Consider the following 17,925-nt stretch of genomic DNA (forward strand, 5'->3'; position numbering starts at 1 on the left):
GCTGATTGAAGGTAGAGCTTGCTCGGCCCGTGTTCCTACGCTAGCTGTTTGCCAACTGTTTTTAAAATTTGCACTAAATTGTTTTTAAAGCCAGTTTTTCTTTGATCCAATCTATTTTAGGACAGAATGGCGCTAACGTGCAGCGGACGCGAGCAGTGGGCATGCCACTGCGCGCCAAAGGCAAGCCCGTCTGCGCCTGTCCGCGCCTGTCCGCGCCCAACCAGGCCCAGAGGCCACAACTCGCGGCAATTACCTCAAAAATTGTATAACCTACAGTTCTTACTCCCTGCTGGAGCTGAGAGGGGTTACTAATTCCAACTGTTTACACACTATGAATATTGCTAATAACCCCTCCCACTGCTCACACTGTAACTTTGAGTTAATGCCCCACAAACACTATAGGCTTCATACTAGCACACCCATAAGGATGTTTCTTTTAAATTGCAGATCGCTTCCTAAGCATTCTGTGGAATTAGCGTTACTAATAGACAAGCTTGAGCCAGATGCTCTTTTTCTAACAGAAACCTGACTCCAGATTGAAACGGACCCTGCTATTACTCAAACCCTCCCACATGGTTACTCAATACTTAGAGTCGATCGCACGTTTGGCAGAGTTGGAGGCCTTGCTATTATATTTAAAGACACTTTTAATTGATGTACCACACTGACCTCTCTATCAGACTGCAAGAGCATGGCCTTCTCCCTAGAGTTCTCGCCTACGAGCACCTTCTCCGGTCTACTGATCTACCGCCCCCAGGAGCCTTAGGGCAATTTCTCCCTAATCTCTCTAATTTAGTTGCCAATATAGCACTGGCTCCAGCCAATTTTATGGTACTCTGTGACTTGAATATTCGTCTAGATGACCCCTCCAAACATATAGCCAGTGAACTCTTATCTAGCCTCCTGGCGATCCAACTCAAACAAAAAGGATTTGCCTCCACTCATGTTAAGAGTCACCTTGACCATGTATTTAGCAATTTGCACAACCTTGTTGTAGGCACTCCTACCCCACTCCCCTGGACGGATCATTTTTTGATTCCCCTAAGTTGGGAGACTGTTGTGCTATTGCCCCCCCAGAGAGCAGGGCCAACTCTGGAAATTAAGTGGTCGAGGCTCTCCCCCAATTGTTGGACCATAGCTCTTGATAACACACGACCGCTGAGAGATCCTAAACCTAATCTGGCCAGTATTAACTTCAGTGCTTCGATTTAAAGCTCCCTTGACCTAGTCTTCCCTAAGGAGCCCATCTACAAGAAAAACAGACAGAAAATAGTCCCATGGTTTCCCCCCAAATTGAGGGACTTAAAGCAATCATGTCAGAGACTGGAAAGAAGTTGGAGACAGAATTTCTCAGAGACTAGAAAAGTGGAATACAGGAAAGCAATCAGGCTATATAAATCAGAAATTAAAATCGCCCAAACCACATTTTATGAAGAAAAAATAAGTACTGCTGCAAACTGACCAAAGGAGATTTTTCGCATTGCTAAATCTCTTATCAACCTACCTCAAAAACCTTTAGTAATGGAAGGAGCACTTACACGGTGTAATAATTTGGCAAACTTTTTTCACCAAAAGATCCAAAATATCTATATGTCCTTTCCCAAACACAACACCTGAGTCCATGGTGACCACTACAAGTAGCTCTACCGTCATTTCCAAATGCTCGTTAGAGCAATTTCCCCCTCTAGATGGGGTTTTAAATTGATACTTGTATAGCGCACTACTCACCCGCAAGGGTCTCAAGGCGCTTGTACGAATACCGCTGTGGAACCCATCCTGGCTTTCCCTGTGAGGCGTCCACTCCTGGGCACCCCCAAGGTGGAGGCCAGGCATCCTTAGCGTTGTGGGGGCCGTTGTGGAGATTAAGCAAGCTATTGCCCAGAGTTGCAGAGTGGGACTCCATGATTGGAATAGGCACCGAGGCGAGAATTTCCAGGTCCGTGGAATTTTGAGCCCAAGACCCGCCGAGGCAGGGAATTGAACCCTGGTCCCGAGCTAGACCTCTGCACCAGGGTCTGCCGCTCTAATCATTGAGCCACACTTCTCCACCACTGAGCCACACTTATCGATCATCACAAGAGTAACCTTAGGCTCTCCATTGAACCCCGCTCCCCCGCAACACCTCACTTCAGTCATTAATGCCATTTGCTCAGTTATCCTTGATACTCTGAATTCCTCCATCAACTCTGACATGGTACCCACAGCTTGTAAATGCGCAATGGTTAGGGCCCTTCTGAAGAAACCCAGTTTGGACCAATCCAATCTGGCCAACTATCGCCCAATTTCCCTTCTCCCTTGGCTGAGTAAGCTGGTTGAGAAGCACATCAACACCATATTGGTTGATTATTTGGAGTTCAATGGGCTGTTTCATGACTCTCAAACAGGCTTTCGTCCTCAGCATGGGACGAAAACTGCCTTATTATTAGTAACAGAGGAGGCAAGAAGGTTACTGGACCAAGGAGGAACAGCGACAATCAACCTCCTGGATCTCAGTGCCGCGTTTGACACTGTTAATCATAACATCTTAGCCGATTGACTTAAAAGCATGGTAGTGTCAGGCACGGACTGACTTGGTTCCAGTCCTTGGAAAACTTGCATTTATTTTGCCTTTTTTGTTTGAAAATTAGTTAGGGAAAGCAAACAGTATACTTTGAGGGTATACCACCCTTTATCGGCGTGGGATAGATTAAAAGAACTTAGGACAGAGCAAGCTCCACCGCCAGTGCGCAAGAGCTCCAACTCATTGATGGACAATAGGAGCCTGTACCAGTGAGACTCTGACAGACACTGGGAACTTGTCTATTTTCTTGCATTTTCACTTCTTTGAAATCATTATGCCTCCCCTCGGTAGAAAGGTTGCTGAGGAGGAGCAGCCAATGGTTCTTGTTGCACAGCATAATATGGTGTGGACACAGAAAAGCAAAATAATATGTGTTGTTTTGATTCTGCTGATAATAATACTGTCTGGGGTGTCATGGGTTTTGGAAAATGATCAAAGTGTGATTGAGGCAGCAAGGGTAAGGTCATTTCCCAGAGCCAAAATAAAAGAACAGCCAGAGTAATGTATTTTTGAAACACATGAGTGGGTCTTCGGAGAAGGGACCACTTGTTACCCCACCCAATCCGTCACTAGTTTATGGACTGCATATCCATTGTCACTTGTATATTATACTTATGCTCGACCACCTTAGTTTACAGTAGTGAAAGGAGTGTTTGGTTTTGGTTATCTGGGGCCATGTCCATCACCACCCCCTTTTGTACCGCTTTTGGCCGCCATAAGTGTGGCAGGGTATGCTCAGACGTGAGTCTCTTGCTCACTTTGCCACTGGATTCAGGCAAGCCGTGCTGAAGACGGCTGGAATGACAGAAACCGGTCCTTGGAAGCTTGTTTCCGGTCCAGGGAAGACTTGGCTTGGCAGTTCTGGCTGGACTGTTCCCATGAGGCACAGGGTCAGATTGATTTGCATATAGCCATGTCTGAACTGGGGTGGCAGAGTGGGCTAAAGAACGGTGATGGATTAAACCCAGATCTTTTGACTGGGTGTGAGTGTTTAATTGATTCAGATGCTCCGTCCATCACCACCCCCTTTTGTACCACTTTTGGCCGCCATAAGTGTGGCAGGGTATGCTCAGACGTGAGTCCCTTGCTCACTTTGCCACTGGATTCAGGCAAGCCGGGCTGAAGACAGCTGGAATGCCAGAAACCGGTCCTCGGAAGCTAGTTTCCAGTCCAGGGAAAACTTGGCTTGGCAGTTCGGGCTGGACTGTTCCCATGAGGCACAGGGTCAGACTGATTTGCATATAGCCATGTCTGAACTGGGGTGGCAGAGTGGGCTAAAGAACGGTGATGGATTAAACCCAGATCTTTTGACTGGGTGTGTGTGTTTGATTGATTCAGATGCTCCGTCCATCACCATCCCCTTTTGTACCGCTATACCATAGAAAGCCATTGGGGGTGGGTTATCCAGTTTGTGATTACAATACATATTGCGACAATTTTTATGTGGAGAAATAGAATATCACATTGGTGGGTTGGCATTATAAGGAGTAGATAGTCCCCCAAGAGGCTGGTTATTATCCTGCTTGTTGCCCCACTGTATATAGCACTGATACTTTGCTGTGTATATTTTGCTCAGGAATAGTGTTGTACAAAAATACAATCCCCTTGGTGAATGAGAAGGATCCAAGTACTTTCAGCATGAACTCCAGGTATGCAGCAGTGGATTATGAGGGACTGATTTTTGCACATACAGGGTTTTTTTGTCCAATGGGGCGTATTCTAAAATCTAACGTATTCTAATATCCATTGAAGTAGCTCTTGGAATGGTATTGCCTTTGGGTGTTCTATGTAAATATGCCAAGCCTATCATAAGATGGGTTAAAAGGACATTATCGAAAGATCTGTGTGAGGGGGTGACCGATATAGAGGTTAATAACTACAGTAATGGGATCACTTTTGGATCCATCCTTTCTTCTATCTTTACATTGGGTGGTACTTCCATGGCCAGGGGTGAAAAGGCTAGAGAATATTTTGGATGCAAGCTGCAAATTGTATCCTTGATGTGTTTTTATTCTGGGGGAGCTTTTAATCACTAAGACAAGTGGAAATTTATTACAGGCACTCTAACACCCCTACCCACACTACATACCTTCTGTGACAGCCTCGCCCAGCCGTTTTACTTTCCGGTTGAGGCAGCGGCGGGCGCCATCTTGGGTGTGGGCTGGGGCTGCGCTCTAGTCGCGCCGGCCTCACGCCCTCCTCCCACCTATAAAATGTGTGTAGGGACCAGACGGCGCAGCGGGCTGGCGCAGCGGGCGCGCCGGATGCGCGCCGAAGCCGTGCCAAAGCCAAGCCCGTCTGCGCCCGTCCGCGGCCGACCGGGGTCAGGGGCCATCCATGCCCCCTGCATCTCCTGCGCGCGACTTGCTCTCCTACACTAGTAAGAGGTTGAGAGATCTCTGCCCCCCTCCTCTCACTGCCTGTCGCCACATGATGGAGGCATTAGACCTGGTTCCATGTCCTCATTGTACATTCAAAGGGAGGTTTTTGCCGTTGGATGCCCCTGACCCTGAAGCGATTATAGTAAAAGGTGGGCTCTTATATTGTAGATCCTTAAGCAAACACTCCCTCCAGCTGTGGGATCTCTTACTTGATGAGGCCCTGAACATATTATTTCTAACTGAAACTTGGTTAGGAGAACACTCTGATCCAGATATCTTGAATGCAATACCGCCAGGATACACCCTCCATAGACTTGACAGAGAAAATGGAAGGGGAGGTGGTATTGCCATCATTGTTAAACACCCTATTGAGTGTGTCTTGAAACCGGTAAAAATGGACAACAGTGAAGCTGGCGAATTCAACATTAAATTGACCCAGCACGAGGCAATTTCGGGCATCCTAATATACAGACCTCCGGGGTCTCTGGGTAACTTTCGAAGTAGTTTACTGGAAGGGGTTACTCAGACTGCGATCAAACACAACAAAGTACTGGTGTTGGGGGATCTGAATTTACATCTAGAGGATCCTCTACAGAAGGAGGCAGCGGATGTTCGTCTAGTCCTAAAAGAACTGCAACTGGACTTGTTAAGTGTAGCTGCCACACATGAGCGGGGTCATTGTTTGGATCCTTTGTTCGCCAGTTGGGATATGATAAAGGCACTCACCCCCCTTCAGCTCCCTTGGACCGACCATTTCTTGGTCCCTTGCCATTTCTCCTACCAGATACATAAGTCCACTAAGACTGGGCCTAGCAATGTTATGAGACGTAAATGGAGACAATATTCTCAAGAGAACTTTGTTCGAGCCATTCATAAAGTGCAACCACCGCTTGCCACTGACAGTGACCAGGCCAATAAGGAATTCAATCAGCTTGTGGCTGCCACCTTGGACGAGCTAGCACCCCTGAGTAAGGGTAAAGCCAAGGAAGGTAGACAACGTACTGCCCCTTGGTTCACTCAGGAACTCCAGCAAACCAAGTCTAACTGTAAAAAACTTGAAAGGAGCTGGAGAAGGAACCCTAGCGAACAGGGAAAAAACAGCTATAGCTAAGCACATAGAAGCTATCAGTATGCGGTACGCAGAGCAAAAGCTAAATATTTCCAGACACGCATTGAGGCAGCCGAGAGCTCCTCACGCAAATTGTTTAAAATTTACAAGGAAATATCGCTAGTTTCCAGCTCAAATATCCCTGTAAGTGCCACCATGGAGGGATGCAACAGAGTCGCTAACTTTTTTTCAAATAAAGTCAAAGCCATTTATGCCTCCTTCTCTCAACAGCCGGGAAGGGGCATAGACTTTAGAGCCGTTGGTCCGCCTACGGCTCTTGACGCTTCTCTGCAAACCTTCAAGGTCCCTTCCGCTGATAGGCTAATAAAGATCTGTCGAGGGTCTTGCTGGACTGGAACCACACATAAGACATGTCTTACAGACCTCTTTCTCCACTCAACCAGTTCCAGAGGAGTGGAAGAAGGCTATAGTACTCCCTATAAAGAAAAAATGAAATGTAAGCATCGAGGTGTTGGAAAACCTCAGACCCATTTCATTACTGCTGTATGTGGCGAAAGTGGCTGAGAAGGTGGTCAATGCTCAGCTCACTGAGCACTTGGAGAGAGGAAACCTACTTCATCCCTCCCAATCAGGATTCAGAGCGGGCTTCTCGACGGAGACAGCTCTCCTACGTGCCACTGAGACTTTAAGAGCAGGAGCGGATGCAGGACATACAATGGCCCTGATCATGCTCGACCTCAGCGCAGCTTTTGACACTGTAGCTCATTCCATCCTGCTACAGTGTCTTAGTGAGGCTGGGGTCGCTGGTCCCGCGCTGTACTGGCTGCAGTCGTTTCTCACAGGAAGATGCTTCCAGGTACAACAAGGGGCATGTCGATCGGTAGAGATGCCACTAGACCAGGGAGTGCCTCAGGGCTCAGCTTTGAGCCCAACTCTTTTTAATCTGTACATGGCCTCCCTGGCGAAGGTGGTACAGGCTTTCGGGGTGGAATTGGTATCTTATGCCAACGACACCCAGTTGCTGATCTCTCTATCGCAGAACATCACCAATGCCTCCACCAACTTTAAGTCCTGTATGCAGGCGCTAGCTGAGTGGATGGACTCCCACTGCCTAAAGCTCAACGGCTCCAAGACAGAGGTTCTGGTAGTGGGGGGAAAGAGTAAAAGCTGGTCAGCCGAGTGGTGGCCTTCGTGCCTTGGCCCTACTCCCACACCTTGTGAGGAGGTTAAGAATCTGGGAATATGGATTAACCCCACCCTCTCCTGTGAAGGCCATATAAGGCGTCTTGTGGGCAAGTGTTTTGGGGTACTGAAGACCCTAAACAAAACTTTAGACCTGCTACCTCTAGCGGCCAGAAGGACGCTGACGCAGGCGTTGGTGACCTCTCGGTTGGACTATGGAAACATTCTGTTCCTTGGGTCCAACGAGGGCAGTCTTGGCCGCCTGCAAGTCATCCAGAATTCCGCCGCCAGACTGGTGTTAAGGAGACCCAGGAGAGCTAATTCCCAGCAGACACTGGATGCGCTTCACTGGTTGCCAGTGAAGAAACGCGTGCTGTTCAAATGCCTCCTCTTCTGTCACCGTATCGTCTGGGGCAGGTCGCCCGCCTATCTTAGGGACTTAGTCAGCCGGTACGAACCGCCAAGGGCCCTCCGGTCGGAGGACACCGGGCTGTTGACAGTCCCAAGGGTAAGGAAGGCCAGAATGGGCGGACGATCTTTTTCGCTCCAAGCAGCTCAGCACTGGAACAAACTTCCTCCTGCCCTGAGATTGGAGAGTAGTGAAACAGTGTTTAGGGCTAGGCTCAAAACTTTACTCTACACTTTGTAGGGCTAGGGGCTCTATAATGGTGGTTGTTAGTAGCTTCTCAGCGCGGGGACACGCCGGGATGGTGTTACTGTGCGCTTTATAAGCTCTTTATTATTATTATTATTATTATCTAATACTACTGTAGCAGCTTTGCGTAACATCACCACTCAGTTGGAAAGTGTGCGGATATATTTGGAGCAGACTAGATATGCAGTGGATTTTATTCTAGCTAAGAGTGGTGGTGAATGCACAGTAGTTGGTGATCAGTGAGTAGTCGGGATCAAGAATATGTACAAGAATATTACCAAACACATTTTGGATATTCTTGAAAATGTTACAGGAATGGGAAGTCGGAATTGGAGTTGGTCCCTTTTTGGTAACTGAAGCTGGATTCTTGAAAAAGCAATTTATCGTATTGTGGTATAGATGCTTTGCTGAGTTCTTGTCAAGTGTCTTCCCTTTTGCTGTTCCTATTGTACCACTTTACTTGCACCCAAAAAGACATAAATGCCACCATAATGCTTCAAAAAGGTCATGAGGATTTGATGAACATCGATGAGGGAATATTTGAGAAGTCATCCCTCCTTGCTGTTTCGCTCTCTGATGCTAATAGTATGGAGTGCTCATGACTGTACCCAAATGTACTATATTATAATTGCTTGTAATTTTGTTTTCCTTCGCTCCAGCAGAAAATGTAAACTCATGCTAAAAGAAGGGTTTGTTAGAATAGACCTGTTTGCTCTTACACAGTGCTTTATGTAAGTTAGAATTCGCTGCACCATTTTCTCTTCAGGTGCCATTTTTGGCTGCTCGAAACTGAACTTGTTCAATTCCGAGAAATGCCCCCTCTTGAGTTTCGTTTCTGCAATGCTAGGTTTTGTTTCAGTACTGAATACACTACTCTTATTAGTGCATACCTTTCCCTCTAGATAGAGGCCCTCTCCCACTTGTCTGGTGGCAGGCCCGGATGGAATGACATGGACTATGCTAGTTTGTGTAAGATACAAGAGTTGAAACCTTTTTGTGTATTTCACTGTTCAGCTGCATCTGACTGGAAAATTTCACTGTGGGCGTGTCTTTGCCCGGGTACGAAACATACATAATTTTTCTTTATGCTTGTAAATTTCAGGTCCCTCTGTAGCAATCCTAGCGACTGTACAGACAAGGCTCGACTCTGAGTGCATATGAATAAACAGTTATTGGTTTGTATTCTCTACTGTCTAACCGACTCTTCGTTTGGTACAGAAGGCTGAGAGGTGGTCATTAGTGACCCATTTGGCCCTAAACGGGTCACTTCCTTCAAGAGCCCACTGGGAAAGGTCATCCTGTAGCAATGTGCTCTTACCTGGAAGCCTAACAATGTACAAATAACTAGTTTTACAGAGGAATCAGGCACCGGAGAAACCCTCAACCAACGTGTTGCCATAGCACAGGTAAAACTCCTCCTCCAATCACAAGAAAGTGCTTCCTCCTTTCATGTGCATGTTCTTGTGGAGCATGGAGTGAGGAAACAGGTTCTTCCTAGATCCAGTTCAGCAGAGGTGTTCCATACGCCTGTTGATTGCTCTCATTCAGATGAGAAAAATGCCAGGATAAGTGGGAGAAAAAACTGCACAATCTAGAGACAAATGACCAACTGTGAATCTTGATATATACTAAAATGGGACAATATGGGAGCGGGGAAACTAGAACGAATTCAAGAAGAATACAGTGGCTTGCAATTTAACAAAGCCAGAACACTCTATGGGTCAAAACATTAGGTTATATAAAATGGGGAAGAATGGGGGTAAATGCTGGCGTGGCTGACCAGAGGGATGAAAGCCAGAGATGGGGACATGAGATACGCATTGAGGATAACACCAGAGTAGAGACCACCCAGGAAATTGCCCAAGTATTTGCACAATACTCATGGAAAAAACGATGTGCACCCCATCAGAGAGAATGGGAGAAGAGAGACCGGGACAACTTTGTAACGGACATACCTGTCACCTCTTTGGGCAAGACCAGCAGGAAGAACCTAGAGGAGTATATATGGGGTCAGGAGATTGCGGAGGCCCCTACCCAACTTCAGAGCAGGAAATTCCCTTACCCCAAAGGCTTCCCATTGGAGTACTTTAAGGGCGTCCACACAAGAGTGGTACAGCCTCCAACACTACTATATTCTCCAAATTCATAAAACAGGTACATTTCCTGTGTGTCCTACTGCCCGATATCCCTTCTTAACATTGAAACCAAAATCCTACCCAAGGTTCTTGTGAACCGCCTAATGTGAGTAATTGATGGCCTGATAGCCCCGGATCAATCAGGCTTTATGCCCTGTAGATCCACAAGACACAACCTCCAGAGATTGTTTGGCTGCAGGCACGCATAGGAGACATACCGGAGCCAGCTGTCTTTCTGGTGCTAGAAGTTGAAAAGGCATTTGATTCTATAGAGTGGCCATACATCATGGCAGTACCCCAAAGGCATGGCATTGGCCCATCTTTCTAGGCTTGGATACAGCAGCTATACTGAAACCTGACTGCCCAGGTGAATACTATGCTTTCTGAAGAAGTTTAGATTGCCAAGGGGCACCTGACTTGTATGTCCCCTGTCTCCTCTGCTCTTTACATTGGTGATAGTACCTTTAGCTAGTTGGTTCTGCTGGGAAGTAGGGATAAGAGGCCACCGCTGGAAACCAAAGTTGGAGGACATAATCTCCCTGATAGAAATGGGATTCCAGGTTGCCTTAGGTATGCACCCAGGCCAGGCAGGAACCACCACTCTGAACAGGGTAAGCTAGATACACACTAAAAGATAACCTGTGCTCACCCTGTGGTAGCTTGGCACAGAGCAGTCAGTCGTATCTAAAGAGACAATGTGAAAAGTATTTGTGCATGTTCAACACCCACACACACAGTGATACAATGACTACACCACAGAAGGACTCCACACAGGTTTAGAAAAATAGATTATTTGATTCTGGATACAATAAGACCAAAACGACAAATATCCAATGTATTGAGGTTGAATGCACTGGTTCAGATGCAATGCACCAATTTTACTCCTGCAAATGTGTGAATGTACCAGTTCTGCTACACACGGACATGTGATGCATGTTAAAAGTGTCTGGGCCACTTATACCGATATATCTCTTCACTTATAGTGAAGCCGGCACAGAACCAGGGGGAGAGACTTTGGTATCACTGAGTTTCAAGCCACAGGAGGCAGCTAACAAAGCCATTGGACAGCACTTGGAGCAGCAAACAGAATGTTGGCCGTCAGGCTTATCTAAAGAGGCAATGTGTAAAGTATTTGTGCAATAAACACACACAATAACACAATGAATACACCACAAAATGACTCCACACAGGTTTAGAACAATAGTTTCTTATATTCTGAATAAAGCAAGACCAAAACTACAAGAATCCAATGAATAGAAGTTGAGATATTGAATTTTAAAGGAAAAAATGCAGTAAAGCACTTAGAAGCAAGTATCGCAAAAATTTTACTTTAGGTCGAGCTAGACTGGGTCACAGTTACAGTTCAGGCCAACCCCATGAAGGCCCCATTGAACAAAGTACAATTCCTGGTTACATACAATGAGATGTATCTATCGTCTTTCATCAAAGAACTGCATACACACTACAAAGTATAGATTAGAGCAGTGGTTCCCAAACTTTTTTGACACACGGCTCCCTTGACCTATGGGCCATAAGCAACGGCTCCCCATTATGTAAGCCATGTCTCGAGAGGACTTCAATTTTCCTCGTTGAAAATAATTGCCATGAGCTGATGAAGGTATTATAATCATAGATGCAATTAAACAAAATATATAACAGTTGTTTAATAAAATACTTTTATTGGTTTAGTCACAGTGCATTCAAAACAAAGTTAACCTTGCAGGCCAGTGCAGGCAATGGATTGTGATGAATGCCCCAACAGGTGGCTCAATAATAGACAGTGTACGACCCTGACTGTTTATGGGTGGCAGGCAATTAACCTGAACTCTTTGTTATTTAATCATATTAAATCTTTGTATTTAACTGGTAAAGTTCAAGACTGAGGATACCTAAATTCAAAAGATGGTGAGGAAAGTCATGTCAATGACCTCTTAAAATTGTACTGCATTCTAGTGTCAAAGACTACATTATCCGCTATACATGCCATTACTCAAAATTGCCAAAACATTGAAGGTAAAAAAGAGAAAAAGATTAGAAAATCTTTCACTCTACTTCTGGGCCCCACTTGCAACTCTTAGATTTAATTTTCCACCACTTGGAACAGTTGGAGCCCCCCATTTTGAATTGGTTTACTAGAAATATTTAATTTTTGGAATAAACTGCATTTGTGGTTCTACTCAAAATTTCCTACAGATTTCTGTTAAGAATGGGATATTTTACATACAGCACAAATGTTGTTGATCTTTTCTCAACATTGCTCTAGAGAGGGGAACACCGCAGTCATCTCTTGCATGCTATGGTGGGATATGGTGGGACTAGTTTCCAGTTATATTAAGAGATTCACATTTCAGCAATTATTTAGAAATATGTTCAGTATTGGAATCCTGATCATCTCAGATTGCTCACATCAATCACCTCAGATTTCTGTCATCTTTTTATGTTGTAGAAATGCAGACCTCCTGTGCAGAGTGACCATGATTTTCATGTTTAAGAGCTATGTTCAAATATGCGCAGAATAGTAATTGAAAATACAGGGCTTCCCCAAATGTCTCCAGGAATAAGAAGTTCCAATGGAAAGCTTCTCTGTGCACCATTTAGGAATGGGACAGGTTCACTGATGAAAACTGTGCAGAGAAGTATCCCCCTCGTGGACTTGTACCATACCACTTTTATACTGGGGAGTTTACGCCTGAATCAGAATTTGCACGAAAATAGGAATAATTGCCTACGTCTCAGAATTGTGATAGTTTTCAAACAGATTCAAATCTTGCCATTATAAGTGCAATAGCAATACTGCTTCCTTTGATATCCTACATTCCAACGGCTCCATGTAAATGTGTTTAATTGAGAGGGTTAAGATGATTTTAAGTTATAAAAAGACGTTTTAGAGGATGACATGGAACATTTCTGGATTGGCCTGCAAGGTCAGGTTTTTAACTTGCTATATCGCTTGGCTACAGCAGCAGCTTGATATACCTGGCCTTCAAGGCGGTGACAGAAATCAAGGGCTACACCAAAAACATATCTACAAACTGGTATTGTTTTTTTTTTAATCGTGTTTATGACAGGCCTGTGCTGTGAGGGGAGAAAACAATGTACCTTTTGGGACTAGATTGTGCAAGTATTGGTTCAAAACAATTGTTGCAGCCAAAAAGTTATTAGAAGAATTGGGTGGGGAAAAAGCCTGCATCATAAGACTTTTTTTGCTCCAAGATGCGCGTCTCAGGCAGTAGTTCATGGAGTGAGAAAAAGAATGCAGAAAGATGAACAGAGGGTTTCCAAATATTCATGCCGGCTCAGTTCTGACGCAGGGGTGAAGGTGGCAGGGTTAGGACACATCATCGGCTGCTCTGTGCGCAGCTCCGATTGTTTTCCCCTTGAAGCAATAATGCTTTGCAGCCCATGGTGTGCCTTTTGTCAGTGCATGAAAAGAATCTTATTGGGTGTTTCTGATGTTTCTCTCGAAGTCATTATCTCGCAGCTTTGGTAGGAGAGCAGTGCAGTTCTGAAGAAGGGGTCAAAGTCCTTGACAGTGGTTCTCAAACTGTGTTCATGGTGCCCCTGGCATGTTTTGATGGCGCACCAGGCCTCGGCGCACAGATTGGGAGGCACTGGATTAGAGCATGGATTATTGAGGGGTGTGGCTTGCGCGCCGTCTGGGATGGCGGCTTCACGGCGGAGCTCATGCTCTATGCTCCGCTTCTGCACACTTTCCAGCGGCTACATCGGGGGATACACGCAGCGAAGCCCACATTTCGACAGCACAACATGAGGTGAGCAGGGCGCTTTGTTTTCAGCACTACTAATGGCTCTCCTGGGCTAATATTCGGGGAGAATCGATTTTCTGGATCCGGCCGCCATTTTGTTTCGCGTTTTCACGCGATTTTCCCCTCAACTGCATGGCTTTATGAAAGGCTTCTCCCATCCCACACTTTTCATGGCTGGCATTTTTTAATACAATACTCTTCTATTTTTGGGCTCTCATTCCCCACTAATACTACCTAGGTGATTTTTTCCCTGTATTTTTACTCCTCAATATGCAATCTGACTGACTTTTGCCGCCATTTTGAACACATTTCTCATATTTTTCCTCATTTCTTTTTTTTGGAGCTCTGGACATCTATTTATGCAGTGAAGAATTGCTAATTTGAGCCCCCTTTTTTACATTATTTCTACTTCTATATGGGGAAATTGCGCAATCTCAAGCTTTCTGCGGCAAAAACATTAATTATATGCTCAGACTCTGACTTTATTATTCAGGATATGGAAGACAATCCTGCTCCAAGCACTGATTTACAACCTGGAACATCTTCCAAAATGCATTCTGCCAGCAAACTTCCAACACAACAGTATCTACCAAACGTCTAAACAAAGACCCACCCTCTCCGAGCTCTTCTTCTTCCTCATCCTCTATGGATCTAATATTGCAAGAAATATGTGCGCTTAAGCAATTTATGGAGATGACCTCTGAAACTTTACAAACTATGCATGATTTATTTTATTTATTTAGTTATTTATGATATTTGTAGAGCGCATGCAATGGCCCATGGGCGTCTCGGCGCTAAGTATCTGAGTGTTTACCCTAGGAAATAATGGATGATTTATTGATTAAAGAGCCAGGTCTTAAGTTGTTTACGAAAAGACCATAAAGATGGACTGGCTTTAATCGTTGGTGGCAGAGTGTTCCACAGCTTGGGGGCTGACACCAGGAATCTTCTATCGCCCCATGAGACTGTTTTTGTCCGGGGTATAACAAGATCTCCTGAACAAGATGACCGTAGTATTCTAAGCGGACGATAAGGGGTCAGATTGCGGACAAGATGTGCTGGTCCTTGGTTGTGCAACGCTTTATACACAATGCACAGGGTCTTGAACTTTATCCTGTTTTTGATGGATAACCAATGCAGCTCTTTGATGGTTTTAGAGGCAGAGTGATGTTTAGGGATATTTCCCAAGAGCCTCGCAGCAGAGTTTTGTATGGTTTGTAATTTATTCAAGACTCCTTCCTGTGCGTTGAGGAACAGGGCATTGCAGTAATCCAAGGTGGACAGCACAAGGGAGGTGACAAGAGTTTTTCCGGCTTTATCAGGAAGGAAAGGGAGGATTTTTTTGATTAGCTTCAGCTTATAAAAGGCTGAAGAAGTAATCTGGTTGGCATGTGGGTGGAACGTGAGGCGGTCATCAAAGATGACTCCCAGATTCCTCACTTTACTGACAGGCTCGGGGGGAGAGCCTAAGGAGGAAGGACACCAATTGGATGACCACTCAGGTGTTAATTGTCCAAAGATGACTACCTCTGTTTTATCTGAGTTTAACTTAAGGCAATTGGAGGCCATCCAATTTCCTATTGCCATCATGCCAGCCCTAAGGTCACCTGCCACTTTATAGCCATTGTTCTTGATGGCTAGAACCAGCTGGGTATCATCAGCGTAGGACGTGAGTCTAATCCCATAAGCCCGAATGACATTGGCTAAGCCCGACACGTAGATGTTAAAAAGTGTTGGGCTTAGGGATGAGCCTTGAGGTACTCCACATGGCAATGACATGGTGGACGAGTGAAATGGTCCCGTTGTAACTACCTGAGTTCTATCCGCTAGAAAGGAGGCCAGAAGTTTGCTGGCAGTCCCTTGTACACCCAGGCCCTCGACACGGTCAATCAAGGTGGTATGATCGACCGTGTCGAAGGCTGCAGACAGATCAAGTAGTATCAGAACTGCTGTACCCCCAGTGTCACGGATGAGTCTGATGTCATCAGCTGCTTTAATCAGAGCTGTCTCAGTCCCATGACACTGGCGGAACCCAAACTGAGTTTCGTCAAGTAGCTGGTGTTGTTCCAAAAACGCGGATAGCTGTTTATTCATAGCTTTTTCAGCTATTTTGGCCAGGACCGGTAGGTTGGCTATAGGTCGGTAGCTTTTGGGTTCGTCCTTATCCAAATGTGATTTCTTTAACAGAGGTTTTATAATGGTTTTTTTTAAACTTTCAGGGTAGATACCTGTTTTAAACATGGCATTGCATATAGAGGTTATGGCCGGGGTAATCTCCTCTAAGACTGGCACTAGAACTTTGAAAGGACAGGGATCAAGTGCTGAACCTGATCTGATGGTAATAATTATGTCCATGGCCTGAGCTTCTGAAATTTCAACAAATTGCGTGAGCGTGGGACCAGCCTGTGTATTAAGTGTGCTCTTAGAAGATTTTTTAATTTTGGTGGCAAATGCAGCATATATGCCATTAACTTTGCTAAAGAAAAAATTGGCCAATGTGTCACAAAGAAGTTGCGATGGGGGTGGGGTCAAGTTGGGGGAGTGACCGGCTAGTTGTTTTGCAGTCTCATACAGGATTTTATGAGAGTTTTTTGCAGTTTCAATTTTAAGACTAAAAAATGATTTCTTGGCTTCGTCAATCATTTGTTTGTATTTGGCCACCGTTTCCTTATATTTGGTTTTAGCCTCTTCGGCATAATCTTTCCGCCAAAGCCTTTCTTTCTGCCTGCATCGTTGTTTCTGCTGTCTTAAGGCAGCTGAGTACCAGGGGGCTGAGGGAGTAGATCTGTTACGGGATATTTGCTTAGTGGGAACCAGCGAGGATGCAGCTGCATCAACCCAGTCATAGAATTGAGAAGTAGCTGTATTTGGGTCCTGTGAAAAGGAAGGCATGGAAGCTACTAAAGAGGTTTTAAAGTTGAGGCTATCTATATCGTTCCATGCCTTGAAAGTTTGATTTGTATTGATGAATTTCGGGGGGACAGCTGATTGATGAGGGTTAAATGAAGCCATGATGACATAATGGTCTGACCAAGTGACCGGAAAGGTTTGGGTTACAAAGAGGTCATTGGAATTGGAAAAAATGCCATCCAGAGTATGGCCCCTATCATGTGTAGGAGATTTAACCATAAGAGATAGACCAAAAGTAGTCATATCCCCAAGGAACATAGCAGTATCCTTATCTTCTGGTTTATCAAAATGGAAATTAAAATCTCCAAGGACAGTAAAAGAGCTGTCAAGAGCGCATGATTCCAAGATGGATCTTAGCTCAGTGATAAATCCTGTTCTTAATCCCGGAGGACGGTACAGAAGGATCCCTTTGAAGTTGTCAGAGGGGGTCAATTTGACAGAAAATTGCAAAGCTTCACATGATGGCAAGGGAATGGTGTTGGTTCTAACCGTGAAAGAGTCACGTACAACAAAAGCTATCCCCCCACCTCTCCCTCGTGGTCTATCCAATCTGTGGATAGAAAATCCCTTAGGGACCGCGATGACAATATCTGGGTCAGATGAGTTGTCCATCCATGTTTCTGTCATGAAAAGCATATCTAAGTTGTTATCTTCCATTAGGTCGGATATGTCCTGGCGGTGTTTGCCCAACGAACGGACATTCATGAGTGCAAATTGAAAAGGTTTGGAGGGGCGAGTCTTGGGTTTGTTTAAATAGGGTTTATGAGGAATAAGTATCTGCAGTTGGCAGCAAGGGCAGGTTAGGGGTGAGGCCACATCAAGATGTGTCAGGTCTAACATAATACAAGACTGTTGTATTGCAGGCCGTAGACACCTAAGCATACTGGACGTGTATGAACCTGGACGATCAGGGTCACACGGGTCAAAAAGACCAGGGGGACTGGCCCTCGGCCCGGGCCAGGCGCGGACGGGCGCAGACGGGCCCACCTTTGGCGCGCCTTCGGCGCGCCGCCGGCGCACCCACTGCGCCCGCCCGCTGCGCGGACGGGAGAGCCTCTTGTTTATATCCGTCATTAGAGTGGGAGGAGAGAGGGCGGTACCAGCGAGCAGCTAGACCGCCACCTTGCCCAGTCCAAGATGGCGCCTGAAATGCGCCTGGAATCGGCGTGGCGATGTCCAGAAGGCGATGGTGAAGGAGCCTTGGGCGACGCTAATCTCGCGCCAAGGTGGGGGCCAAAGTTAGATAATTTAGCTTTTAAAAAAGCT

This window comes from Lissotriton vulgaris, chromosome 3_1, assembly GCF_964263255.1.
Source record: "Lissotriton vulgaris chromosome 3_1, aLisVul1.2, whole genome shotgun sequence".
Classification (NCBI taxonomy): Eukaryota; Metazoa; Chordata; class Amphibia; order Caudata; family Salamandridae; genus Lissotriton; species Lissotriton vulgaris.